The sequence below is a fragment of the Pongo abelii genome, chromosome 12 (genome assembly GCF_028885655.2).
Source record: "Pongo abelii isolate AG06213 chromosome 12, NHGRI_mPonAbe1-v2.0_pri, whole genome shotgun sequence".
Classification (NCBI taxonomy): Eukaryota; Metazoa; Chordata; class Mammalia; order Primates; family Hominidae; genus Pongo; species Pongo abelii.
This window is the reverse complement of record NC_071997.2, coordinates 108224142-108251403: the sequence shown is the minus strand read 5'-3', so window position 1 is coordinate 108251403 and position 27262 is coordinate 108224142. Positions and strand designations below refer to the sequence as shown.

Here is a 27262-nt window from a genome sequence, read left to right as displayed (position 1 = left end):
TCAGATTGTAGTGTGAATGGATTAGAGCCAGGTAAAATTAAAGGTAGGGAGATCAGTTAAGAAGTTGTCTTGTGTATTCATTTGTTCTAACAATAAATTTTTCTAGGTTGGAGATAATGTTAGATTGGCTACAGTAGGAGGATCATAAGGATGGAGATGTATTTGAGAAAGATTTAGGCTTTGGTGGTTAGATATTAGGGAGAGTAGAGAGAAGAGGACCAACCTAGTCTTAAATTTCTGGCTTATGCAGATAGGTAGATGATGACGATGGTGTCATTCAGTAGATAAACCCTGGAGGAGAAGATTAGGGAAGGATGGTTGAGTTCAGTTTGAGGTGCCTATGAGACACCTAACTTGAGATCCAACTGGTAGTTGGATAAGTGGGTTTGAAGTTTAGGAGAGAGATTTGGGTTGGAGATACTGATTTGGAAAGTATCAGCATTTGGAAAGTAAATAAAGTTGTGGATATGAAAGATAACTCAAGTAAAATGTGCGGAGATAGAAGAGGTGATCCATGTCAAGGATCTTAGGAACACGTGCTTCTAAAATGAGGATTCTGGCTGGGTGCGGTGGCTCATGCCTGTAACCCCAGCACTTTGGAAGGCCAAGGTGGTGGATTGCTTGAGTTCAGGAGTTTTGAGACCAGCCTGGGCAACATAGCAAAACGTCATTTCTACAAAAAATACAAAAAATTAGCTGGGCATGGCAGTATGCACCTGTAGTCCCAGCTACTTGGGCAACTGGGGTGGGAGGAACACCTGAGCTCAGGAAGCTGAGGCCACAGTGAGCCGTGATTGTGCCACTGCACTCCTGCCTGGGTGACAGAATGAGACCCTGTCTCAAGAAAAAATAAAAGAGGATTCTGTTAATAAGACTTTCAAAAGAAAAAGATAGGACAGAAATTCAGTAGAGTGTGAGCTAACAATTCAAAAAACATTGCACATGTATATTGGGATTAAAAAAATCAGTAAATGAATGGTGAATCATGGGAACTAGTTTTCTCATTTTTAGAGAGTGAGGTAACCACAAGCAGGAAGAAGGCTAGAATGAACCATGTGATACTGAATTAGAGTTTGAAACATAAGCATTGAACACACATTTACCTTAATATTGATACAGATTCAGAAATAAATATAGATATGTATGTATACATAGCCTAGTATACATACATTTATTTACTAGCTCTGTCTGCTGAGAGGGCCTAGGAGCAGTGACAACCCAGTAGCATGAGCACACCCAGCATCAGATCTTGGTTTCTAATACCACTCTCCGATAGAAAGAACTAAGGCTCCTTGGAAAATGGCTGATTCTAGGGCTGGGGCAGGGAATTTGCAAGATGAGCCTGGAACATTGTAGAGTGCCAGAAAATAAGAAAATATGCGAAATGCAAAAGGACACGGGGTTGGCAAAGGGATACAGGAGCCAACTGAAAGAGCACCCAGTGACTGAAGCTGGAACAATTTGAGCAATAAAATAAATAATATTGTATTATTGGATTATGACCCAAAGCATAAAATAAATATCCCTAAGTCCACACTGATTAAAATAAATGGTTAAATAAATAACTGTCCCCACTTATTTATTTATCTTGTACAGAAGAATTCCAAATAATTTGTGCAGACACTCCCCTCCTCAAGGAAGTGGAACTTAACCCCCCACCTCCTACCACCCCCTTGAGTATGGGCTGCACTTGGTGACTGAGAGGGAATGGTTATTTGTATAGATTCTGTTTAGGTCAGATAAGTCAAGGACCAAGGTATTTACATAGGATATAGCATTAAAGAATGTTGTTGATCTCGGAGGGAACAGTTTGTGGGGAGAGGTAGATACTTCTGTTCTTTATGTATATGGCTCTAAATTTAACCAGCCTTATAGAATATTTATTCTGTGTTTTTATTAGATTTATTTATTTATTTTTTTGAGTCGGAGTCTCGCTCTCTTGCCCAGGTTGGAGTGCAGTGGCATAATCTCGGCTCACTGCAACCTCTGCCTCCCAGGTTCAAGCAATCCTCCTGCCTCAGCCTTCCGAGTAGGTGGGATTACAAGTGCACGCCACTATACTCATCTAATTTTTGTGTTTTAGTAGAGATGGGGTTTCACCATGTTGGCCAGGCTGGTCTTGAACTCCTGACCTCAGGTGATCCACCTGCTTCGGCTTCCCAAAGTGCTGTGATTACAGGCATGAGCCACCACACCCGGCCTGTTTTTATTGGATTTCATCACAAACTGACAGCTATTTAGTGTCTATCAAAAGTTCACTGAAGCTATGATTGTACTGCTGTACTCTAGCCTGGGCTACAGAGCAAGATCCCATCTCTTAAAAAAAAAAAAAGCTCACTTAATGCAAAAAATCCACATCAGATATGAGACAGACTAATGAATATCTTAATTATGCATTCATGTAGTTTCTTGTATTAAGTCTTTAGAGAACAAAAGTATCAAGACCACATCATCTTAGTCTCCTCTGACATGAAAATGCCTGTGCTGGGTTCTGATTTAATATGTTATTTGTCTGTATAGAATCGATCTGTAAGAAACATCATTTGAATGATGTGCATTTTCTAAAATTTTCTAAAATTATATTTGAAACTATAGTCCTAGGTCCATTGTTCTTTGTATAAGTGCATCTAATTAAGATAGAAAAATTACATGTTTTCTTTTTCTTCTTACTGAAAAATGAAAACTTATAACCTGGAAAACATGGACCCAAATTTGACACTTGGTGTTTGTAATTTGCTGATATCACGAGCTTGATAGTATCTTTTTCAATTGTCTACAGCAGTGATTTATAATTTTTACAATTCTGGGGATCAGGAGTTTGAGCAGGGCTCAGATAGGGGATTCTTCCACTCTGTGTGGCGTCAGTTGGGATCACTTACTCAGCTGGTAACTGGTGTGGGCTGGACAGTCTCAGGCTTTCTTCACATGTCTGACACTTTTGTATGCCTCCACATGGCGTCTCCTCAGCATTGTGGTGTCAGAGTAGTTGGATTTCTTACATGGCCTCTGACTTCCAAGAAGAGGGAGTAAGGGGAAGCTACCAGTCTTCTGGGTTCCTGCAGTTTCAGAACATCACTTTGACCACATTCTTCCTGCTGGTCAGAGCAAGTCAGCCAGCCAGGATTCAAGGGACTGGGAAATAAAGCCTCATCTCTTGATAGGTGGAATGACATGTGCACATTGGGAAGGAAATAATCAATGGCGGCCATGTTTGGAAGATTAGTATGTGGCCATACCATCTATTACAGTATCTAATATTTTAATTTATTTACATGATTTTATGATTAATCCTCTTTATCTTGTATTTTAACTTGTAATAATTTAAGTCCTCTTAGAAATTAGGTTATAAATCTCAAATTAAAATTATTGACCTTAATTTAATAGAAGAGATTTTGGGATAATGGGAGGCCTGGATAAACCTCTTTTTTTGTGTCATTCACTATATATTCGTCTTGTCATTCACTATAAATTTAATAAGTATCTTGGATTATTTAGTTGCAAATCTTCCAAAACATCTTTGCTTAGTAATTGCAGCTATATTATGAGAATTTACTCTTTCATCTTAGTTTTCCCTGAACTGGAGGGCTTACTGACATGTGTCCATATTTTTTTAAATGCTGATAAACTATATAGAGCACAGTTTAGCAAAGACTATCATAATTTAAAATGCAGATACTCTTTGACTCAGTAATTCTGCTTCGTGAGTACAGAGATACAGCATTGTATGGCAAAATATTGCAAATGCATAATCAGTGAGGGGCTGATTAAATTGTGATGTATTCATATATCATGAGATTGTTAAAAAAAAAAAAAGGATGAGGGAGCCAGGCGCAATGGCTCACGCCTGTAATCCCAGCACTTTAGGAGGCCGAGGCGGGCGGATCACTAGCTCAGGAGATCAAGACCATGCTGACTAACATGGTGAAACCCTGTCTCTACTAAAAATACAAAAAAATTAGCCAAGCCTGGTGGCGGGCGCCTGTAGTCTCAGCTACTCGGGAAGCTGAGGCAGGAGAATGGTGTGAACCTGGGAGATGGAGCTTGCAGTGAGCCGAGATCGTGCCACTGCACTCCAGCCTGGGTGACAGAGTGAGACTCTGTCTCAAAAAAAAAAAAAAAAAAGGATGAGGGAATTCTATAAGGAATGCTATGAAATGAGTGCTAAGATACACTGTATTAAAAAAAAGATATGAAACTGTATAGTATTGTATTACTCTGTTTTCTTACTGCTGATAAAGACACACCTGAGACTGGGCAATTTACAAAAGAGAGAGGTTTAATGGACTTACAGTTCCACATGACTGGGGAAGCCTCACAATCATGGTGGAAGGGGAGAAGGAGCAAGTCACATCTTACCTGGATGGCAGTAGGCAAAGAAAGAGGGCATGTGCACGAAAACTCCCCCTTACGAAACCATCAGATGTTGTGAGATTTATTCACTACCACGAGAACAGCGTGGGAAAAGGCCTGCCCCTATGATTCAGTTACCTCCCACCAGGTCTTTCCCACAACATGTGGGAATTCAAGATGAGATTTGGGTGGGGACACAGTCAAACCATATCATTGCATCCCTGGCCCCTCCCAAATCTCACATCCTCACATTTCAAAACCAATCATGCCTTCCCAACAGTCCTCCAAGTCTTAGCTCATTTCAGCATTAACTCAAAAGTCCACAGTCCAAAGTCTCATCCAAGACAAGGCAAGTCCCTTCCGCCTATGAGCCTGTAAAATCAAAAGCAAGTTAGATACTTGGGGCTACAAGCATTGGGTAAATACAGCCATTCCAAATGGGAGAAATTGGCCAAAACAAAGGAGCTACAGGTCCCAAGCAAGTCCAAAATCCAGCAGGGCAGTCAAATCTTAAAGCTCCAAAATGATCTCCTTTGACTCCATGTCTCACATCCAGGACAAGCTGATGCGAGGGGTGGGTTCCCAAGGTTTTGGGCAGCTCTGCCCCTGTGGCTTTGCAGGGTACAGCCTTCCTCATGGCTGTTTTCATGGGCTGGTGTTGAGTGCCTGCGACTTTTCCAGGCGCACAGTGCAAGCTGTTGGTGGATCTACCATTCTGTGGTCTGGAGGACGGTGGCTCTCTTCTCACAGCATCACTAGGTGGTGCCCCAGTAGGGACTCTGTGGGGGCTCCGACCCCACATTTCTCTTCTGCACTGCCCTAACAGAGGTTCTCCATGAGAGCCCCGCCCCTGCAACAAACTTCTGTCTGGGCATCCAGGTGTTTCCATACATCTTCTGAAATCTAGGCGGAGGTTCCCAAACCCCACTTCTTGACTTCTGTGCACTCACAGGCTAAACACCATGTGTAAGCTGCTAAGGCTTGGTGCTTGCACCCTCTGAAACAACAGCCTGAGTTGTACCTTGGCCCCTTTTAGTCATGGCTGGAGTGGCTGGCACACAGGGTACTAAGTCCCTATACTGCATATAGCAGAGAGACCCTGGGCCTGGCCCACAAAACCATTTTTTCCTCCTAAACCTCTGGGCTTGTGATGGGAGGGGCTGCCACAAAGGTCTCTGACATGCTCTGGAGACATTTTCCCCACGTCTTGGTGATAAATATTCGGCTCTTCGTTACTTATGCAGATTTCTGCAGCCAGTTTGAATTCTCCTCAGAAAATAGGATTTTCTTTTCTATCACATTGTCAGGCTGCAATTTTTCCATATTTTTATTCTCTGTTTCCCTTTTTTTTAAAGACGGAGTCTCACTCTGTCACCCAGGCTGGAGTGCAGTGGCGCAATCTCAGCTCACTGCAAGCTCCGCCTCCCGGGTTCACGCCATTCTCCTGCCTCAGCCTGCTGAGTAGCTGGGACTACAGGTGCCCACCACCGTGCCCGGCTAATTTTGTTTTTGTATTTTTAGTAGAGACGGGGTTTCACCGTGTTAACCAGGATGGTCTCGATCTCCTGACCTTGTGATCCACCCGCCTCGGCCTCCCAGAGTGCTGGGATTACAGGCATGAGCCACGACACCCAGCCTCTATTTCCCTTTTAAAATTGAATGACTTTAACGGCACCCAAGTCACCTCTTGAATGTTTTGTTGCTTAGAAATTTCGTCCGCCAGATACCCTAAATCATCTCTCTGAAGTTCAAATTTCCACAAACCTCCAGGGCAGGGGCAACATGCCACCAATCTTTTTGCTAAAACAAGTTTTAGCAAACAGCTTCCTCCTCTCCATTTGAGACCACCTCAGCCTGGATTTCATTGTCCATATCATTATCAGCATTTTGGTCAAAGCCATACAACAGGTCTCTACAAAGTTTGAAACTTTCCAACATTTTCCTCTCTTCTTCTGAGCACTTCAAACCATTCCAGCCTCTGCCTGTTACCCAGTTCCAAAGTTACTTCCATGTTTTTAGGTATCTTTTCAGCAGCACCCCCCACTCCCAGAACCAACTTACCATATTAGTCTATTTTCACGCTGCTGATAAAGACATACCCAAGACAGGGCAATTTACAAAAGAAAGAGGTTTAATGGACTTACATTTCCACGTTGCTGGGGAGGCCTCACAATTATGGCAGAAGGGGAGGAGGAGTGAGTCACATCTTACATGGATGGCAGCAGGTTGAGAGAGAGCTAGTGCAGGGAAACTCCCCCTTATGAAACCATCAGATCTCGAGAGATTTATTCACTACCATGAGAACAGCATGGGAAAAGACCTGCCCCCATGATTCAGTTACCTCCCTTCAGGTCCTTTTAACAACACATGGGAATTCAAGATGAGATTTGGGTGGGGACACAGCCAAACCATATCAGATATGCCACTGTTGTTTTTGTTTGCTTTTATATGCATAGAATATCTATGAATGCATAGTAAACAAGGGAAGGGAGCTGGATGATTGGAGGGAAATTCCTGTTCACCATCACTTGTTTTGTACAGTTTCCTTTTTGTACCAAGTATTTGTATTACCTAACTTTAAAAATGCTCTGATAGGCTGGGTGCAGTGGTTCATGCCTGAAATCCCAGCACTTTGGGAGGCCGAGGCGGGTGGATCACTTGAGGTCAGGAGTTTGAGACCAGCCTGGCCACCATGGTGAAACCTCATCTTTACTAAAAATACAAAAATTATCTGGGCATGTAATCCCAGCTACTTGGGAGGCTGAGAAAGGAGAATCACTTGAACCTGGGAGGCAGAGGTTGCAGTGAGCTGAGATTGTGCTACTGCACTCCAGCCTGGGTGACAGAGGAAGACATTGTCTCAAAAAAAAAAAAAAGCTCTGATAGTTTTCATTTGTGGTTGTCTTTTTGTGTAAGGCAGAACACTGAGTGCTCTATCCAGGCAGGATTGGTTCTGTTTCAGACAGCATAAAGACCAGTAGGAAAGGTTAAACATATGTACCATGTCTCTAGACTGCTTGTTAAGAATTGTCATTTTTGCATTGTCCAAATATTCTGCCCATTATTTTTATTGAATTTTTTTATTATTGTGTTGAAGAGTTCTTTATGTCCTGAAAACAAGTCCTTCATCAGATATTTGTTTTGCAAATATTTTCTCCAGATTTGTGGCTCATCTTTACATTTTTATAACACTATCTTTTGAACAGCAAAAGTTTAAAATTTTAATAAAGTGTTATTATTTTTTTCTTTTATTGTTTGTGTTTTTAAGCATCATATATAAAAACTCTGCTGTCAGTGAGAGGTTGGCAAACTAACGACCTAATTTAGCCCACTACCTGTTTTTGTAAATAAAATGTTATTTGAATATAGCCGCGAACATTTGTTTATGTATTGTCTATGGCTGTTTTCATGCTACAATGTCAGTGTTGCGTAGTTTCAGCAGAGACTGTTTGGCTCTCTGCAGGATAGCCAACCCCTGGGCTAACCTACAATCCCAAAGATTTTCTTCTGTGTTTTCCTAAGTTGTATAGTTTTGAATTTTTTCTATTTAGGTCTATTAATTTTTGTGTAAGACATGAGGTGTGGGTTGAGGGTTTTTTTTTTTTTGGCATATGGACTGCCAATTGTTCCTGCACCATTTGTTGAAGGACAATTCTCTTTCTATTGAGTTACCCTGGTACTTCTGTTTGAAATCAGTTGACCATAATATGTAGATTTATTTCTGGACTGTCCCTTCTATTCCATTATCTTTATGTTTATCTTTATGGCAGAATCACAATGTCTTAATTGCTGTAGCTTTATAGAAAGTCTTGAAATCAGTGAATCTAAGTCTTCTAACTTTGTTCTTCTTTTTGAAAAGTGTTTTGACTATTCTAGTTTCTTTGCATTTTCATAAAATTTTAGAATCAGCTTGTCAGTTTTTTTAAAAAGCCTGCTGGGATTTTAATTGGATTTACATTAATTTGGGGGAAAATTGACACCTTAACAATATTGATTGACCTGATATTTGAAAATAATGTATCACCAATTATTGAGGTCTTTGATTTCTCACTGTGCTTTATGTATATATTTTATATGTGTATATATATATATATTTATTTATTTATTTATTTATTTTTAATTTATTTTTTTTTTTGAGATGGAGTCTCGCTCTTGTCCAGGCTGGAGTGCAGTGGCACGATCTTGGCTCACTGCAACGTCTGCCTCCTAGGTTCAAGCAATTCTCCTGCCTCAGCTCCCGAGTAGCTGGGATTACAGGCATGTGCCACCACACCCAGCTAATTTTTTCTATTTTTAGTAGAGACGGGGTTTCACTGTGTTAGCCAGGATGGTCTTGATCTCCTGACCTTGTCATCTGCCTGCCTTGGCTTCCCCAAGTGCTGGGATTAAAGGCGTGAGCCACCGCTCCTGGCCTGTGCTTTATATTTTTGAGCACACAAATCTTGCATTTATTTTGTTATATTCTATCTCTTTTTAATGTTTATACAATTGCTACTATTTTGTGAATTTATTTCTAATTATTCATTACTACCACTAGAAGTACAATGTAATTTTGTGTGTTGATCTTGTCTTCTGCAATTTTGCTCAATTCATTTAGTAGTTTTAATAGTAGGAATTTATTAGATAAATTCAGTAGATTAATCCTTTGGGATTTTCTATATAGACAATCTTGTCATTTGTGGAAAAAACCAGTTTTGTTTCCTCTTTTAAAATCCATCTTCTGGCTTTTATTCCTTCTTGCATCACTGTACTGACAGTGTAGTACAATATAGTACATTGTTGAATAGGAGTGGTGAGAGCAGACGTTCATGTCTCGTTCATCATCTTAGGAGACAACGTTTAATCTTTTGTGATTATGTATAATGTTAGCTATAGATTTGTTATAGATACATAGGTTGAGGATGTTCTCTTCTGTTTCTAGTTTTCTGAGAGTTTTGAATCATGAATGATGTGGAAGTTTTTCAAATGCCTTCTTTTTTTTTTTTTTTTTTTTTTTTTTTTTGAGGTGGGGTCTCACTCTGTCACCCACGCTGGAGTGCAGTGGGCGATCTTGGCTTACTGCAGCCTCTGCCTCCCAAGTTCAAGTGATTCCCCTGCCTCAGCCTCCCGAGTAGCTGGGATTACAGGTGTGCGCCACCACACCCAGCTAATTTTTGTATTTTTAGTAGAGACGGGGTTTCACCTTGTTGGCCAGGCTGGTCCCAAACTCCTGACCTCAAGTGATCTGCCCACTCGGCCTCCCAAAGTGCAGGGATTACAGGCGTGAGCCACTGTGCCCAGCCCAAATGCCTTTTTTTTTTTTCCCATTAATTAAGATGATCATTTATTTTTCAGTCTGTTGATGTGGTGTATTACATTGATGGATTTTCTTTCATATGTTGAACCAACATTGCATTCTTGGGATAAATGGTATTTGGCTATGATATATATTTCTTTCAGTATATTGGCTAGATTCATTTGGTTAAGATATTTTCCATCTATGTTCATGAAAGTATGCTGGTCTGTAGTTTTCTTGTAGTTTGTTTTGGTCTGATTTTTGTATTAGGGTCAATACTATATTCTCATAAAATGAATTGAGAAATGTTTTCTTCTTGTTTCTGGAAGAGTTTTTGTAATATTGGTATGATTTTTTCATTAAATGTTTAGTAGAATTCACCAAGGGAGCCTTTGTCATGGAACTGTTTTCTTGAGAAGGTTTTAAATTATGAGTTAAGGAATCGGTACATTTTATCTAAGTTGTGGAGTTTATTGCCATAAAATTGTTCAGAATATTCCCTAATTATCCCTTTCATAGCTATAAAATCTCTAGTGATGTCTCCTTTTCATTACCAATGTAGGTAATTTGTGGCTTCTCTCTTTTTTTTGATCACTCTGGTCAGAAATTTATTTAGTTTCATTGAACTTTTCAAAGAATTAGATTTGTGTTTCATAGATAATCTCTATGTTTTGTTTTCAATTTTTTTTCTTCAAATTGCTTTGTATTTAATTTACTCCTCTTCTTTTTCTACCTCCTTAAGGTGGAGGCTTAAATTATTGATTCAAGACCTTACTTGTTTTGTAATGTAAGCATTTCATGCTGTAAGTTTCTAAAAACTACTTTAGTAGTATCCCTGTTTTTTTGTTTGTTTGTTTTTGTTTTTTGTTGTTGTTTTTTGTTTTTTCAGGAGCAGAGGTTTAATAGGCAAGAGAAAGAGAAAGGAAAACAGCTCTCTTTCTAATGAGAGAGAGGGGACTTCGGAGAGGAAAAGAGGACAGGAGATACAGCAGTCATGGATAGGAAAGGAGGAAATTACGATAGAAAAGTTGGAGATCCTTTTGCTAACACCCCTTTGGGCAGTTGGACGCTGAGGTCAGTCCAGAAACCTTTGAATAATACCAGGGGGTAGCCCCAGCCAGAAATCCTCAGTTGCTCCAGAACCTCTTCCAGCCTCACACGACTGCTAAATCCTCTGTGAAAGGAAGCTGGTTCAAACATGGCCAACATGGCCAGCTACATGTTGGTGCTGGGGGATTCTCGATGTTCTCCCTAGTAAGTCACACATCCAAGTCTTTAAGAATGGCTACCATGCTGTGTTTTTAATTGGCTGACGGATGCCTGTTACTGATTTGATTTGGCTCTAAAATGGAGGCTGAGAACCCCAAAATGAAAGGACAGGGTTGGAGTCCGCTTCTCTACTTACCGTTTTGATGAATGTTGTACCTTGGTATCCCAGACGAGGTTCCCAATATGAAGTGGCTACGTTGTCTGGGGTAAATACCCGGAGTTCATCATCTCACACCCGGAAAATTTAGGGCACAGACATACATGAGGAGTTTAGGAGCGGAGGTTTAATAGGCAAGAGAAAGAGAAAGAAAAAGAAAGGAAAACAGCTCTCTCTCTAGTGAGAGAGAGGGGACTTACGAGAGGAAAAGGCCCTCCCCACAAACGTTGATATTTTCTCTTTTAATTTTCACTCAATTAAAAGTATTTTCTAATTTTCCTTACTTTTTCGTTTAACCCATGGAGTATTTTAGAAACATGTTGTTTAATTTCCAAGTCTTTGGTATTCTTAATCTATCTTTGAGTTATTAATTTTAATTTAATTCCATTTTGGCCAGAAAAAATACATTATTTGATTTTAAGTATTTTAAATATCTTAAAGTTTGTTTTACGGGCCAGAATACGGTCCATGCTGGTGAATATTCCATGTGCTCCTGAAAAGAACATAGTTTTTGCTCTTGTGTAGAGTGTTCTGTAAATGTCCAATTTGATCAAGTTAGTTGGTAATGTTTTCAGGTCTTCTGTATCTTAGTTATTTTCTGTCTTCTTGTTCTATTGATTAGTAACAGGAGTATTCATATCGATAACTGTAATTGTGGATTTGCCTATTTCTCCTACAGTCCTATCAGTTTTTGTTTCATTTAATTTGAAGTTGTATTGTTAGATAGTAACACATTTAGGATTGCTATGTCTTCTTAATGAATTGATTCTTTGTAATTATATAGTGCTCCACTTTATTACTGGAAATATTTCTTGTTCTGAGGTTTGTTTTGTCAGATATTGTATCAGTTCTGTCTTTTCTTTCTATTCTATCCTTTTTACTTAACTTTTCTCTTCGTATTTAAAGTGGGTATCTTGTAGATAGGATGTAGTTGGATCTTGTTTTAAACATTTGATCTCATAATTTATTCTTTTAATTAGGATGCTTAGATTATTTCTACTTAATTATTGATGTTTGGATTTAAACATACCATCTTGCTAGTTTTCTGTATTTTGGGCCTTTTTTGTTTATTTTTTCCTCTTTTCTTTATTTTCAGTTCCAGGATACATGTGCCAGATCTGCAGGTTTGTTACACAGGTAAACATGTTCCATGGTGGTTTGCTGCACCTATCAACCCATCACCTAGGTGTTAAGCCCAACATGCATTAGCTATTTATTCTGATACTCTCCCTTCCCCTGCCCCCCTGACAGGCTCCAGTGTGTATTCCCCTCCCTATGTCCATGTGTTCTCATATGTTCAGATCCCAATTACAAGTGAGAACATGCAGTGTTTGGTTTTCTGTTCTTGCGTTAGTTGCTGAGGATAATGGCTTCCAGCTCCATCCATGTACCTGCAAAAGACATGATCTCATTCCGTTTCATGGCTGCATAGTATTCCATGGTGTATATATGTACTACATTTTCTTTAGTCTATCATTGATGGGCATTTGGGATGATTCCACGTTTTTGCTATTGTGAATAGTGCTACAGTGAACATATGCTTGCATGTTTATGGTAGAATGATTTATATTCCTTTGGGTGTATCCCCAGTAATGGCATTGCTGGGTCAAATTTACAAGAAAAAGGCAACCCCATTAAAAAATGGGCAAAGGACATGAACAGACACTTCTCAAAAGAAGACATTTATGTGGCCAACAAACATATGGAAAAAAGCTCAACATCACTGGTCATTAGAAAAATGCAAATCAAAATCACAATGAGATACCATCTCATGCCAGTCAGGATGGCTATTATTAAAAAGTCAAGAAACAACAGATGGTGGTGAGACTGTGGATTAATAGGAACACTTTTATGCTGTTGGTCGGAATGTGCATTAGCTCAACCATTGTGGAAGACAGTGTGGTGATTCCTCAAAGACCTAGAACCAGAAATTTTTTCTTCTTTTCTTGCCTTGTATTGAATTAATCATTTTCCATGATTCCACTTTATATCTACTCTTAGCTACTTATTTACCTAGTGCTTGCTCTAGGTCATGGTTCCTAAACCTTGATACTATTGATATTTTGGGCCAGATAATTCATTGTTGTTGTTGGGTTGGGGGGGTGGCTATCCTGTATGTATTGTAGGATTTTTAGCAGCATCCTTGGTGTCTACCTACTAGATGAGAGTAGCAGCCACTCCCCATTCCCAATTGTGACAACCAAAAATGCCTTCAGACTTTGCTAAATGTTTTCATGGGGGTAGCAATGGCGGGTTGGGGGTGGGAATTGCCCTTGGTTGAGAACTGCTACTCTAGAGTTTAAAAGATATATCTTTAAGTTATCACATTCTTCCTTTAAATAATATTATGCCACTTTATATGTCATATAATAATTTTACAGCACTGTACTTCAACTTTGTATCTCCGCTTTTTATGCCATGTTGTTACACATTTTACTTCTATATGTTACTAACCCTACAATACAGTCTTATTAATTTTTGCTTTAGTTGGTGAATAACCTACGGTGAACAAAGTAAGAAAAAGTAGTCTTTTATATTTATCTTCCAATGCTGTTCGTCTTTGCCACCCCCCTCCCCCTCCTCCTCCTGCTCCTCCTCCTCTTCTTCCTCTTCTTCTTCCTCCTTCTCCCTCCCTTCCCCCTTTTTTGGTAGATCCAAATTTTTACCTGGTACTATACTTCTGCCTGAAGAACTGCTTTTAATATATTTTGTGTCTGCAGGGAGTGAATTATCTCAGGTATTATTAGTTCAAAAAAAGCCCTTTATTTTCGAAAAGTATTTTTGCTGGTTATTGAATTCTATACATAGAACTGAATTCTATGTTCAGCTTTTTTTTCTTTCAATCCTTGAAAGGTATATACTCCATTCTCTTTTGGCTTGCATACTTTCCTGATAAGAAGTCTTCTGTAATTTTAATCTTTGTTCTTTGTATGTGATATTTTTTTCTCTCTCTACGTTTGCGATTTTTATCTTCATTTTCAGCAGTTTGACTATGATATATCCATGTATGTTTGTTTGGTATGTGTGCTTTTGGTGTTTATTACGAAGGGTTCTTTGGGATTTTTTGGATCTCTGGTTCATTTTCCCAAAATGAACCCTTGGGTTCATTTTGGGAAAATTCTTGACCATGATCTCTTCCCATATTTTTTGTGTCCATTTTTTTTTTTCTTCTCGTGGGAGTAATAGACATTCTGGTATAATTCCACAGCTCTTGAATACTCCAAACTGTGTTTTTTCCCCCACTCTTTTTAACTTTGGTTTCATTCTGGATTATTTTTATTGACCTGTATGCAAGTTCACTTGTTCTTTCTTCATCCCTATCCAGGCTACTGTTGAGCCAGTCAAAGTACTGTTGAACTTAACTAAGTTTGTTTGCCTGTGTGCAACGGAAAACTGTATTAGTCCATTTTCACGCTGCTGATAAAGACATACCCGAGACTGGGAAGAAAAAGAGGTTTAATTGGACTTACAGTTCCACATGGCTGGGGAGGCCTCAGAATCATGGCAGGAGGTGAAAGGCACTTCTGAAATGGTGGTGGCAAGAGAAAATAAGGAAGAAGCAAAAGTGGAAACCCCTGATAAAACCCATCAGATCTCATGAGACTTATTCACTATCACGAGAATAGCACAGGAAAGACTGGCCCCCATAATTCAATTACTTCTCCCTGGGTCCCTCCCACAACATGGGGGAATTCTGGGAGATACAATTCAAGTTGAGATTTGGGTGGGGACACAGTCAAACAATATCAAAAGCAAAACACCGAAGCACCAGGTTTTTGTAGAGGGAAGAGTTTATTGCAAGGCCACCAAATTAGGAGACAGGAGAGTGGCTCAAATCTGTCTCCTGAGCTGGGGCATGTTTTATAGTCAGAGAGTAATGAAGCATGATCTAATTGGATCTTGCAATGAGGTGATACCTAGAGGTGTGATCTGATTGGATCCTGTCTTGGGTTAATGCCAGGGCTTGATCTCATTGGATCCTGAATCCTGCTGTATGCTGTCTGCTTCTTAATTCAGTCCCCGTTCCTTAGTCTGAGCACTTAGGTTCCACTTGTGGTTGCATGCTTGGTTTATCTGGGCATGCTCAGGTTATGTGACATTCAACCTGGGGATCCATGGCAACTGAAAAACAACTCGCAACTTTGTTACATAAAAGTTGAATCAGACTGGGGTAGTGCAGTTAGAAAAATAATTTTTCACCTCTGATATCTTTTTCTTTTTGTTTTTAGCTTTCATATTTTACTTTTTAAAGTTTCCATCTCTCTGCTAAAAGGACAAAAGAGACTAAGGTGATCCTCTTTTGCTGCTGCCTCTGTCAGGTTGTTTGTGTTGGAGGCTGAATCAGTGTAATCAAGAGTTGAGCTGATTTTGGGTTTTGTCACCGTCATTACCCTCTCAGTGCACCACAAGCTTCATATTTCTCCAGCAGTTGGCTGCTGGTCCCTTGTGTTTAGAGAATGGCATGTTGCTCTACAAGATTTTTCTCTGTGTTCCTGTACCATCCTCATCTTCCAACAGTCTTTGCACATCTGTGCAATAGAAGTATCAATATTTCTCCTTATGTTGTTGCCCCTTTCCCAGTGATAGCCTATTGTTTGTTATTCAGTGCCATGCTTGTGGTGCAGAGCAGGCTTCTCTTTTGTTCTGGTTCAGACTCAATTGTATTCAGGCCATTTGTCCTGGGCATCAATTGGGCTCTCTCAGCCTCAGCATTCCTGCTTTCTCTTTCTTGTGGCCTGCCCTTTCTTCCATGTATTTGTGGTAGGTCATGGACAGGAATATCCTTCTTTTCCCTTAGTGGTGGTAGAAGTTTCTTTGGTATTGGTACAGGATTCGTTGCCTAACTCTTTTTCCTGCTCTGTACTCCACCACCGTGGCAGAGGTTCTTTTGCCTCTTCCCCTCTCCTAGCAACATTATATCTTTCCCTGTCACATAACTGAGAGTGTTTGTCTGTCTGTTCCCTAGAGGCAGAGGCATTTTGCTTCCATTCTGCCCTGAAGCAATGGATTTTTGCCAGGACCTTTGGTTAGAGGATTTTCTGTTCTTCTCCTAGTGGCTTGAGGCTTTTTTTCTGTGTTAGAGAACAGTTGGGGAATCAGGCTTCAGCCTTGTCCTAGACACCTCCTGCACACTTCCCCTGATGATGAGGGCTCTTTCTGGTTTCCTGTCCTACTATTATACTAATCTTTCTTGTGAGCACCTGGTCAAGGCACGTGGAAAATCTTGCAACTGAGAGAACTTTCCTTATGTCTGGGGTCCCCAGCTATTCTAAACTGACATAATAGGTTACACTTGGTCTTTAAGAATTTGTTAAAATTTTAGCTGATTTTTTCTTATACTGTTGTATAGTGGCCACTTCTTTTTCTGCGACCTGCCAAAGGTCAGACAGTTTGTGTGTAGTCTTTCCTTGGTGGAGTTATCCCTCCAAGGAGAGGAATAAAATGTACTTGGAATTTTATTAAATTTACTTGGTTGCCTTGTGACCTCCGCTCTTTGTTAGACCAAGAGAAGTTTTGATTCTATAGATATGATTTTTTTTCTCGTTAGGGTGGAAATGACATTCTTTGGTGGCTTTCTGCATTCTAAGCAGAAATGGAACTACTTAGAGTGCTTGACAATTTAAAAATTCTGTTTATGCTGATTCTCCTTTAATGTTTTCCCTTTTCCCTCATCTGCATCTTGATCACTTCATCTTTTAGGATTGAACCCAGGCTATTTCCTCCATGAAGCCTTTCCTGATTCCAATAAGTAGAATGGAACATTCTTGACTGTGTCTCTTGTAGAACGTGTTTTACTTTTTGCAGGCCCATTGAAACCCTCAGTGAGATTGGGCAGCTTTAAGATTTTGCAAGTTTATGGGCATAATGGTTGTTGAGTTTTTAGATAGGATCATAGAGTAAACTTGAGATAAAAGATAAAATGACGTACAAGGAAGCTCATATTTATTAATAGAATACAAATTTGTGAAATCACCACAGTGGTTTCTGTGCTGTTTGGTTTGTGTAGTTATTGTTGCTTTTGAACTAAATTATTGTCAGAAATAAGACTTAAATGCATAAAATCTAATTTTTGGAAAATAGGGGATTCGTTACACAAACTAGTATATATTTATGCAATGGAATATTGTAGAGCTGTAAAAGCAATAAAGAAACATTTCCTAACTTGGATATCCAGGACATACTGCTGAATAAAAAGTAAGATGCAAAACTGAACATTTTTTGTAAGAAGGCAGGAGGAATAAGACTGTATTTGTAGGTAAATGTCTTTGCGTAAAGCATTGCTGGAAGGATATACAAGCAACTAATAAAAGTGGTAACCTACAGTAAGCAAGGGCAAAATGACCTGCATGTGGATGATGTGGGAATGAGACTTCTTAGATATAGGTTTCCTTTTATATCATTTTGATTTTTAAATCATGAATATAACATGTATTCAAAAAATGAAAACCAATAGACATAACTATGTAGATATTGAAAGATAGGAAGATCTGAAAAATTCTTCAGAGCTGATAAAAAATGTTAGTCTATGAAACAAAAATTGGATGTGAGATGCTTTTATTTTACACAAGCCAGCTTTCACCAATGAGAGAGTGAATACAAAGTTTGGAAAATTGTGAAGGACACGGTTTTATGAATCTGGCTCCAGATAGAGAAATATGTAAAAAGGTAGCTTTCTAGCACAATTAGGAAGGTTTTGGTTTTAGAAGCGATAGTAGTATGGATGTTCACTCAAAGTAGAAAGGAGCACTTTGTGTAGGTAAAAACTATAACAGAAATACACAGTACTTGGAGTGGGCAAGGCAGCCATTTCTTACTCATGAAATCACCAGGAATACCCTTGGAATCTGATAAGATGTGTTTATTGTCAGAAAGAAATAGATGAAAATACCAAGAATATTCTTATCACAGATTAAACCCTACAAAGAAACAATAATTACTTAAATAGATTATAGCTCAGAGACCAACCTTATGGGCAAACAAATGAAGTATAAAAGAAAAAACTTTGTAAACCAAGGGATGATGAGAATACCTTAATGTTGCTAGGAAAAACTGGTTGGTAATTTGAAATGCAGGTCAGTTTAGAGCCAAATCTCACTCTATACATTATATAAAATGGAGTATTGAGAAGATTAGTCCATAGAAAAATGAAAATCAGAGCATTATCTACTATTATTAAAGGGGGAGAAATTTCAAAGCAGAGAAATAATAAAAGATATGAAAAAAGGCAATGATGGGCAAATCTATCCACCTGAAAATAAAAACTTCTGTATTAAAGGCCAGTGATAAGACTGAGAACATGTTAAAAGTAAGCCAGATAAATAGTACAGGTTGAGCAACCCAAATTTGAAAATCTGAAATCTGAAATGCTTCACATTATAAAACTTTTTGAATGCTGACATGAGCTCAAAGGAGCATTTTGAATTTCAGATTTTTGGATTTCAGATTCTCAACTAGTAAGTGTAATGCAAATATCCCCAAATCCAAAAATATCTGCAGTCTGAAACACTTCTGGTCCCAAGCATTTTGGATAAGGGATACTCAACCTGTATTTTCACAATATAAACAATTTACACAAATAGGTAAGGAAAACATGAAGAAAGCTCGATTCCATTCCACCCCAGTAGGGCTGGAAGAGATAGAGTGGCAAAAGTTTGGGAAAAAAGGCAGTGTCAATTATGGGAGAAGGACCTGCTTAATGGTGCATTAAGGGTTGCTGCACAGCATTCGGTGTCTAGCTGAATTTTGAGACCATAATTTTATAGCAGGATCAATTCATATGGTTGTGTGATTTTTCTCTAGCAGGCGATTGGATTAGGAGTTTGAGGGTGGTGAAGCTGAAGCAAAAAATAGCATACTATGTGGATCTATAGTTGGGGAGATAACCAAGATTTTGAAACTGGAGATAACAAGCGACTAGAATGGAGAAAGAGCAGGTAGAGTGCATCCAAGGGAATGAGTCTGGACTCAGGTTAGAAAAAATAGAGTGAGATATTGAATGACAAATTGAAGAAGAGGGTCATACAGCCAGATGGGATATCACAGGGAAGGAAGGAAATTGCTTGTGAGGGTCTGGAAGTGTCACTCTGGAGAATTTTGTCTCTGCTGCCTTATCCTTCGCTCTAGAGCATCATTTTCGAGAGCCAGATTTAGCCCAGTGGTTGAAAGAGTTGGTCAGTGATGGTCAGTGATGAGAGTTGGCCAGTGAGTGGTCAGAGTTGATCATCATTCTCAGTGATGAGAATGTAGAGATGATTTGTTTTACTTACATAAGAGGGATTTCCAGAGGTCCTTATGGAAAAGGTTAGAAGCAAGGGCAACAGTGGGAGACCAAATGGAGTAGATGAGAAAGCATAACTGGGGGCATGTAAATCGGACAGAGGGTAGTTGGCCAGAATGGTTTGTGTTTTGAATAAAGCCCGAGAGTGATAGGCGTAGGAGTCACAGGTAGAAGTAACTAGCCCCACATTTCTGACCTGCGGTATAATGACCGTCTCTGGAGCCTGATCCCCTGCCTGTCTTTGTGATTATAAAGAGAATGTTAGTAAAAAGCTTAACCCTGGGTGGTAAAGCCTAAATTAGTTTGGCCTTAAATAGCAAAAGCCAGTAAATCTCTCTCTCTTTTTTTTTTTTTTGAGACAAGATCTCACTCTTTCGCCCAGGTTGGAGTACAGTGGCATGATCCTGGCTCACTGCAGCCTCAACCTCTTGGGCTCAAGCCATTCTCCTACCTCAGCCTCCTGAGTAGCTGGGACTACAGGTGCATGCCACCAAGCCCAGCTAATTTTTGTATTTTTTGTAGAAACAGAGTTTTGTCATGTTGCCCAGGCTGGTCTTGAACTCCTGAGCTCAAGCAATCTGCCCACCTTGGCCTCCCAAAGTGCTGGGATTACAAGCATGATCTACTCTACCATTAATTTAGTAAGATCTAATTTGTAATATCCCACTTCCAGTGGCCTAGGACGGAATAATAGCCATGATATCAGATGCTTCTTTATTACAGAGCTCTTCTGCTAGGAACCCTGTTTCCTTTTACTGTTCCACTTTACTTGAAACTGGATACTCAGGCTACTGCTGCTGGGGTGACTTCAGCAACTCCTCTGGAATACCAAGGCAAGCCCCAATTGATTTCATGCCTCCTTTGGGGATCTGAGCTTTTAAAAAAGCCAGCAACTACCTTTTGTCAACTTGATGTATTTATCTATTATACCTTTAATCTTTTAATTAATTTTTAATAACTTGTTAGTAGTGACAAGAATGAGAATTGACATTTCTTGAATAACTAAAGCATCTGTGTAAGAATCTTTGTATGCTTACAAACAGTGGCGTGTCACAGTACCTAAAATCTGATGTTTTCAATGGCCCAATTGTGTCTTCTCTCTCCTGCTTTAGATCTATCCATACTAATGGAAATGTAACTGGAACTGACTCTGATGATAAAATCAAGGACCATCAAGCAAGATCATGCAGTAGGCAACTTTGCTTCCAAAAGAAGTTACCAACATTTAGAATTTCTACTTATTCTGAGGTATTTGAGAGACAATTTTACTTTAGTTTTGACTCCTTAGTAGTCATTTTGTAGTGTTGATTTCTAGATATAGGTTTGGTGAGTTTAAAAGTACTTATATGTTAGAATGCTTAGCTCTTAGAGAAGAGTTCACTTCCCTCCTTTCCCACTATACTCCCAAAGAAACCAACTGAGAAAAGATCCAGATTTTTTTTTTCAAAAGCCTGCAGTACTCAGTATTCCAATGTGGTTAGTACAACCAAGTACTAACCAGGCCCAACTGTGCTTAGCTTTTGAGATCAGGCGTGTTCAGGGTGGTATGGCTGTAGACAAGATTTTAAAGGGATATATTTATTAAAATTAGGAAAACGTGTCAATTATAAGAAATACATTAAGTGTAGATTAAGTCTCAGTAACTATATTAGAAGAACTGGAATAAATAAATGTCAATTTAATAATTATTTTATTTACATTATGACCCCTGAGAAAAGCAACTGAATGCAGCACTCTGAGTCCACCTGCATGATGTCAGAGACCTTACTGATCATCCTTTAGATGGTTTGAAACCTTTCTTGCCTTTCCTCCTAAATTTATTGTTAAGGATTTTCTATTCACCAGTATGTGTCACTGTTACTCCCCATAAGCTGTCCCTGTAGGATCTTTGGGATCTAATGAATTAATTGGGCCAGAAAAACCAAGATATTTAACTAAAGAATCAGGTGACACTTCCAAAACATGGGGTGGATCCCCACTTGAAAGACTACATAAGACAAATAAAACAAAAAAGATATATAATGTCAACAGAAAGCAAAAACAAAAATAGTTCTATGTTTTCACATAAATTCCAAACAGGTAGAGTGAGTTAGGTGTTTATTTAAAAACAAAATATTTTTTATTTTAATTATATTTTTCCAAATAGGCAGAAAGTATGGAAAGTATTTTAGGGGACAGGTCAGAGTTTGCTGATTTCTTTGAATATGTTACAGAGTTTTGTAAATTAATATTTTGCTAGAATATAGAGAAAGTAAAACCTGAGAAAAATGTAAATATGTATCACTTATTACTAGGATTCTTAACTTTGTTCTGTTTTAGAAGAAGACTATGTAAAGCATAAATTCCAAAAATAATAAGAATTCATGATATTGGGAATCCTAATGTCATGGGATCCTTGGGGTGTCCTTTCACTAGCCAGAAACCTCTGCGGCTGGTGGCGCCTTTGCCTGAGTTTTGCTTGGGCCCAGTGGGCCCACTCAGCCTGGCAGGCTGTATGCAGCTCACACTACTGGCCTGGATCCCATGCCTGCCAAGGGTGAGCGGAGCAGCGAGGGGTGTGTGAGCAAGCGAGTGTGGGGTCTGGCCACTGTGCACAGCCAGGCACGCTGGCTGTGGCGGGGCAGGCAGCTCCAGGCACCAGCATGGGCACTCACTCCCTGCAAGCTGTGTCTGGACCAGGTGTATCACAAGCAGCTTCCCTGGCTGGCACCAGGGAATGCAGTGGTCCTCAGAAGCTTGGAGATGCCAGGAACTGCAGAGCTCCAAAGAGGGTGTCACCGCCCTGGCTCGAGGAACTCCTAGGTCTGGGCTTCCTGAAGGCCGCAGCTCTTCTCTCCTCTTCTCACCCGCAACGTGGCAAGCAAGGAGCATCTTTCAGTCCTGTTTGTGTTACAGCTCTTTCAACCCTGCCATTTGATATGTCTCGAGTTCTTGTCCCACACCCAGGAAGAATAAGGTACACAGATAAATGGAGGGTGAGCGAAGGGAACAGGAGCTTTATTGAGCGATAGAACAGCTCAGAGGAGACTTGCAATGGGTAGCTCCTTTCTGCAGCCAGGGTGTCCCGATGAATGCTCAGCTTTCAGCAGAGAGGAGACCATGGAGTTGGAGTGGGTAGCTCCTCTCCACAGCTGGTCATCCCATCCTCTCCTCAGCTTTCAGCAGAGAGGAGACCCTGGAGTGGGTAGCTCTTCTCCACAACTGGTAGTTCCTTTGTGTGCTCAGCTTTCAGCAGAGAGGAGACCCTGGAGTGGGTAGCTCCTCTCCACAGCTGGTCATCCTATCCTCTCCTCGAATTTGGCTGAATCCAGGGTTTTAATGGGCTTCCCAGGGGTTGAAGTGCATGCTGATTGGTTCATGAGTGGGCCCAGAAAAAGCACTGTAAGTTTCCATTCCAGTCCACAGGACTGGCAGCTTGGCCCCAGGCTTCAACCTTCTCCCGTTTGAAGGTGAGGCTTCACCAGGGACCTGCCCCTTTCTGCCCAGAAGCCTATCTGCCTCCTACCATTGTTCATGGTGCCCAGGCTGTTCCTGCTGAGGGTCACCTGCAGGCCAGCATCGAGCCTCTCCTTGGCCTCTCTCCTGTGCTCGTCGGCACCGACCCAGCTGGGTTGCAACAGTGCCCAGCCTTGGCCTCAACTTTGCTCCGAGATTGGAGCAGGCGCTGGGAGCAGGAAGAGACCAGGCAGTGGGAGTAGGCACTTCTGAGCCTGCAGGGGCAAGGGGGGGCCTTCCTGGGTCCCTAAGAGTGCAGAGAAGTCTGGGTCCACAGTGGTGGCTGGGCAGCTGCAGCTGCACCCAGGAGGGCGGGCCTTCTGCCTGCTCCCAGCCCCTGCTGGCTCAGTGGAGCACACAGCCCTTCCTACACTTACCCCACTGCAGCTGCTCTAGATGGGCCGCTGCTGCCATCACTAAGACTGCGTTAGCTACAATAAACGGATTATCTCCTGGAAGGGGTTAGTGTAATTGAGCAATTTTTGCTAAAGAAAAATTATCTCAAATCAAGTAGCAGATGAAAAAGAGGTTACTTTGATGATAAGTTTTAAAACGTCCCTGGCAATTAGTAGAGGTATTGTACTTTTCTTTGTTTTCTTGATGTCGTTTGAACTCAAATAGTAATGATGATTAAATATATAGTTTGTCTTAGTACCAGAGCCATTTTACTTGTTTTTTTAGGTATATCTTTTCTTCTTACTTTCACTTAGGAATATTAGTGGAATGCCCAAGCTTTGTAAAGAATGAGTCTAGATATGGGGAAGAATATAAATTATTCTGTAACTTCATTATAAATGAAATTGAAGATGTCTTTTATTCAGTATGCTTACTCTTGGGCTAGGAAGACTAGATACACCCATCTGAAGCCGTTTATGTGCAGTCATAGAATGTGTACATCAAGTCACAATCTAGAATCCCTTTCTAAGTAATATACTGAAGTTCTATATTCAGACCTTAACAAAAGTAAAGATTAGGGAATAGGAAGTTCTCATCAATTGAATATGCTAATTGGTTGTGTAAAAGTGCTATATAGCCTAAATTAGGTTGCTTAAATTTTTAAATTAGGAATTTCTTGTTTATCAATTTCTTTTTTTAAGACAGTCTCATTTTGTTGCCCAGTCTAGAGTGTGTGGTGGTATGATCTTGGCTCACTGCAACCCCTGCCTCCTGGGTTCAAGCAATTCTCCTCCTCCCCAGTAGCTGGGATTACAGGTGTGCACAACCACACCTGGCTAATTTTTGTATTTTTAGTAGAGACGGAGTTTCACCATATTGGCCAGGCTGGTCTTGAACTCCTGACCTCAAGTGATCTGCCCACCTTGGCCTCCCGAAGTGCTGGGATTACAGGCATGAGCCACTGCACCTGGCCATTTATCAATTTCTTATATCTCCTCACTGTTTTTCAAATGTTCACAGAGTGATATCCCCTATTCATATTTGTCATTTTCCATTTTGAAAATGAAGAAAAGTGAAAAATCTCACAAATTTGTGCTTGGAAGAGTTTTACATTTGAACTTCAGATTTAAAGAATATGGGATTTTGTTGTTTTGGGGGATAAGAGCAAAATCAGTACTTGAGACGGGAAGTTAAGGCCCTAGAACATTTGCAAAGTTATATGTCCTGGATTACAGTTTACATTAAGTTAAAATGGTACCTGTTAAAAATGTTTTGTCTGGACTCAGTAAAATATTTGAAAGCAAATTTTGGCCAGTTATATTAAGGGAATGGATATTCCCCGCTACAGTTTTTTTTCTGTGCCATGATGGAAAGAGCAGAAGCTTTACTTTCATGCTACCTTGGGAGAATTGAATTAATATTTCTTAGTTTCCTTTTCTGTAAGAATTAATTTTTAGAGGTGATGAAGAATGAAATGTGTGTGAAATAATGAAAAATAGTGCTTTTTAGTGTGAAATTAATGAATGTTGTTGCTAAGACAGGTCCACATTACTGTATCATGCAGAGGTATCCTTTTCATAGCAAAAAGCAGGTCTACTCACTACTATTGAGAAGCTTGTAAAACCAGTTTCAAAGTTAATAGCAAATATTATGCTTGCAGAGAAAGTAAAATGAACTTTTGGCACAAATCCTTTATCAAAGACATACCATCTGGAAAAGCAATTACTGTCATGTACCCATGCCAGTATTTTGTTTTTCAGCTGGATGAAAGCACTGATGTACAGAGGATATACTAGTGCTTGATACAGGTGTGTTACTGTTTATCACTGAAAAATCACTATAGCAGAAGAGTTTTATGTTTTGTTGTTGGTAGGTTGTTTTTTTAAGCCATTATAGCCTAGAAAAGCTTCTTTGTTTCCTTCTGATCAAAGCACCAACAACTATAGCTTCAGGAAATGGTCTACTTGCTTTTTAAGTAAAAGAAGTTGCAGCAGGATATCAATTCATATCCCACTTTTTTCAGAGAGGAGAATTGGCATTTAGTAATGTGACTTTTTGTCATGATTTAGTGTTGAAGAAAATAGTAAAACTTGTGGATGTAAGCAGTTTTGGCCACTAGAGCCACCTCTTTTCAGGGTTTTATGACAAAATAGCAGCAATAGTATTTTGCTTTTTCACAGTGATATGGTAGCTGTATAGGAGGAAAGGGCTTACATGTTTGTTAATTAGTTTTTTAGTAAAATGAGATAAAGATATACTTGCTATTGATATTGTCATTTCTATGATTTCAAGGGACATAACTTACCTAGTACCTGTGGTATTTCAAATAGTCTGAACTTACAACTTTATATTCATGATATCATGAATTTCAATGTTAAGGATGAAATATGAGGATTTTGTAAAAGTCTGAATTATGGTACAAAATAATTCAACCTCTGAGAGTTTGACCATATCCTCAAACTTGATGGTTTTATTAATTTTTTTTTTTTAACTGAATTTGGGCTAGGTATGGTAGCTCAGGCCTGTAATCCTAGCATTTTGGGAGGCCTAGGTGGGTAGATCACAAGGTCAGGAGTTCAAGACCAACCTGGCCAATATGGTGAAACCACGTCTCTACTAAAAATACAAAAATTAGCCGGGTGCAGTGGCAGGCGCCAGTAATCCCAGCTACTTGGGAGGCTGAGGCAGGAGAATCGCTTGAACCCTGGGGGCGGAGGTTGCAGTGAGCCAAGATTGCGCCACTGCACTCCAGTCTAGGCAACAGAGTGAGACTCCATCTGAAAAAAAGAAAAAGAAAAAAAAAAGAATTTGTATTATACATGTCTAAAAACCACATCCAAATTTTGAAATAGAACATGGAGAAATACTTTCCAGAGTCAAAATGCAAGCAGAAAGTAGATTAGGAATCCTTTTTTCAATTTCTCAAGTTGAAGCACTTAATTTCCAGCTTTAAGTGGTATATACTTTTTTTTTTTTTTAGCGTTCAAAGGAATGCTGAAATTAAAAATCAGTGAGAAGTCTTGCTATATAATTTCTGGGTCCGCGTTCAATCATAATATCCAGGCTGTATAATGCCACTGATTTATGATTTATAATTAGAGATTTTTATTTACTAAAAATAAAGAACAAGAAAGAAACCAGCTGAATATGAAAATTGGTTTATGGTTCAATCTGATTCCAGATGTGGGTGTTTGAACATCTTGCAGTGAAGTTATCAAACACTAATAGGGTTGTAACAACTCAGGTGCTTAATTGAATGGGCTCTGGTTGGCCAAAGAAGATGAGACAATCTGAGCATCAGTAAGCATTAACTGCAGTATAATGAATCATATCAAATATATTTAAATCCGTGAGTTCATAATGATACTTCAAAAACTCATTAGTTTTCTTCAGAGTATGCTAAGGAGCCAACTGTGCTTTAGAGCAACCAAATAGTTGCTGAGGGGAAGTTTCTTTTCTCAGAAAGAATAAAACATCACCATTTTCTAATGAATTCCTGGACCTAAGCAAAGATCATGAATGGCTGCTAACTGCACAGGAAGAAACGGACATTAGCTTTCTCTTAATGAAAGCTTTCTCTTAATGAAGTACAGTGCTGCCCATGAAGTATTCTTGCCAAAAAAGTTGAACCCGAATCTGATCAAGTCTCTAGCTCTACCAGTTTACAGGAAACGCAGAAGACAGAGAAACACATTAAGTGATACCATGTGAATGCAGTTAGCAAAATATAGGTTATGGGGAACTGTTAGAGACATATGACTTGTTTTTCAACAAGCAAATTGTAGGGAGAAAAAAGAGAAATAGAGGAGGAAACCGTAGATTAACAGCAGTGCCTGGACTTTATTTGAGTCTAAATTTTAATAAACATTTATGAAATAGGGAAATTTTAACACTGACAAGATATTTGATATTAAAGATTATTGTTAATTTTTAGGTGAGATAATAGTGTGTAGTTATGTATTTTTTAAAAGCCCTTACCTTTTAGCGATACATAATGAAATATTGATGTAACGAAAGATATGCCTGGGCTCCTGCTTCCTTA

The 27262-nt window shown here is 39.5% G+C and overlaps 1 protein-coding gene across 9 annotated transcripts in view; it reads left to right on the top strand.

Annotated features, from left to right (window-relative positions):
- The window catches only part of NCOA1 (nuclear receptor coactivator 1), a 279034-nt gene that overhangs the window by 54164 nt on the left and 197608 nt on the right, over nt 1-27262 (top strand). For 6 of the 9 annotated variants that reach the window (XM_063713752.1, XM_024242465.3, XM_024242456.3 and 3 more), the window contains exon 2: nt 20442-20577. The exons of 2 other annotated variants lie outside the window; for them this stretch is intronic. The gene's annotated coding sequence lies outside the window, so the exon portion shown is untranslated. Of the gene's footprint in view, nt 1-11447; nt 12189-20441; nt 20578-27262 lie in introns of those variants that run through there. One more of the 9 variants, XM_063713751.1, reaches the window with a different exon arrangement.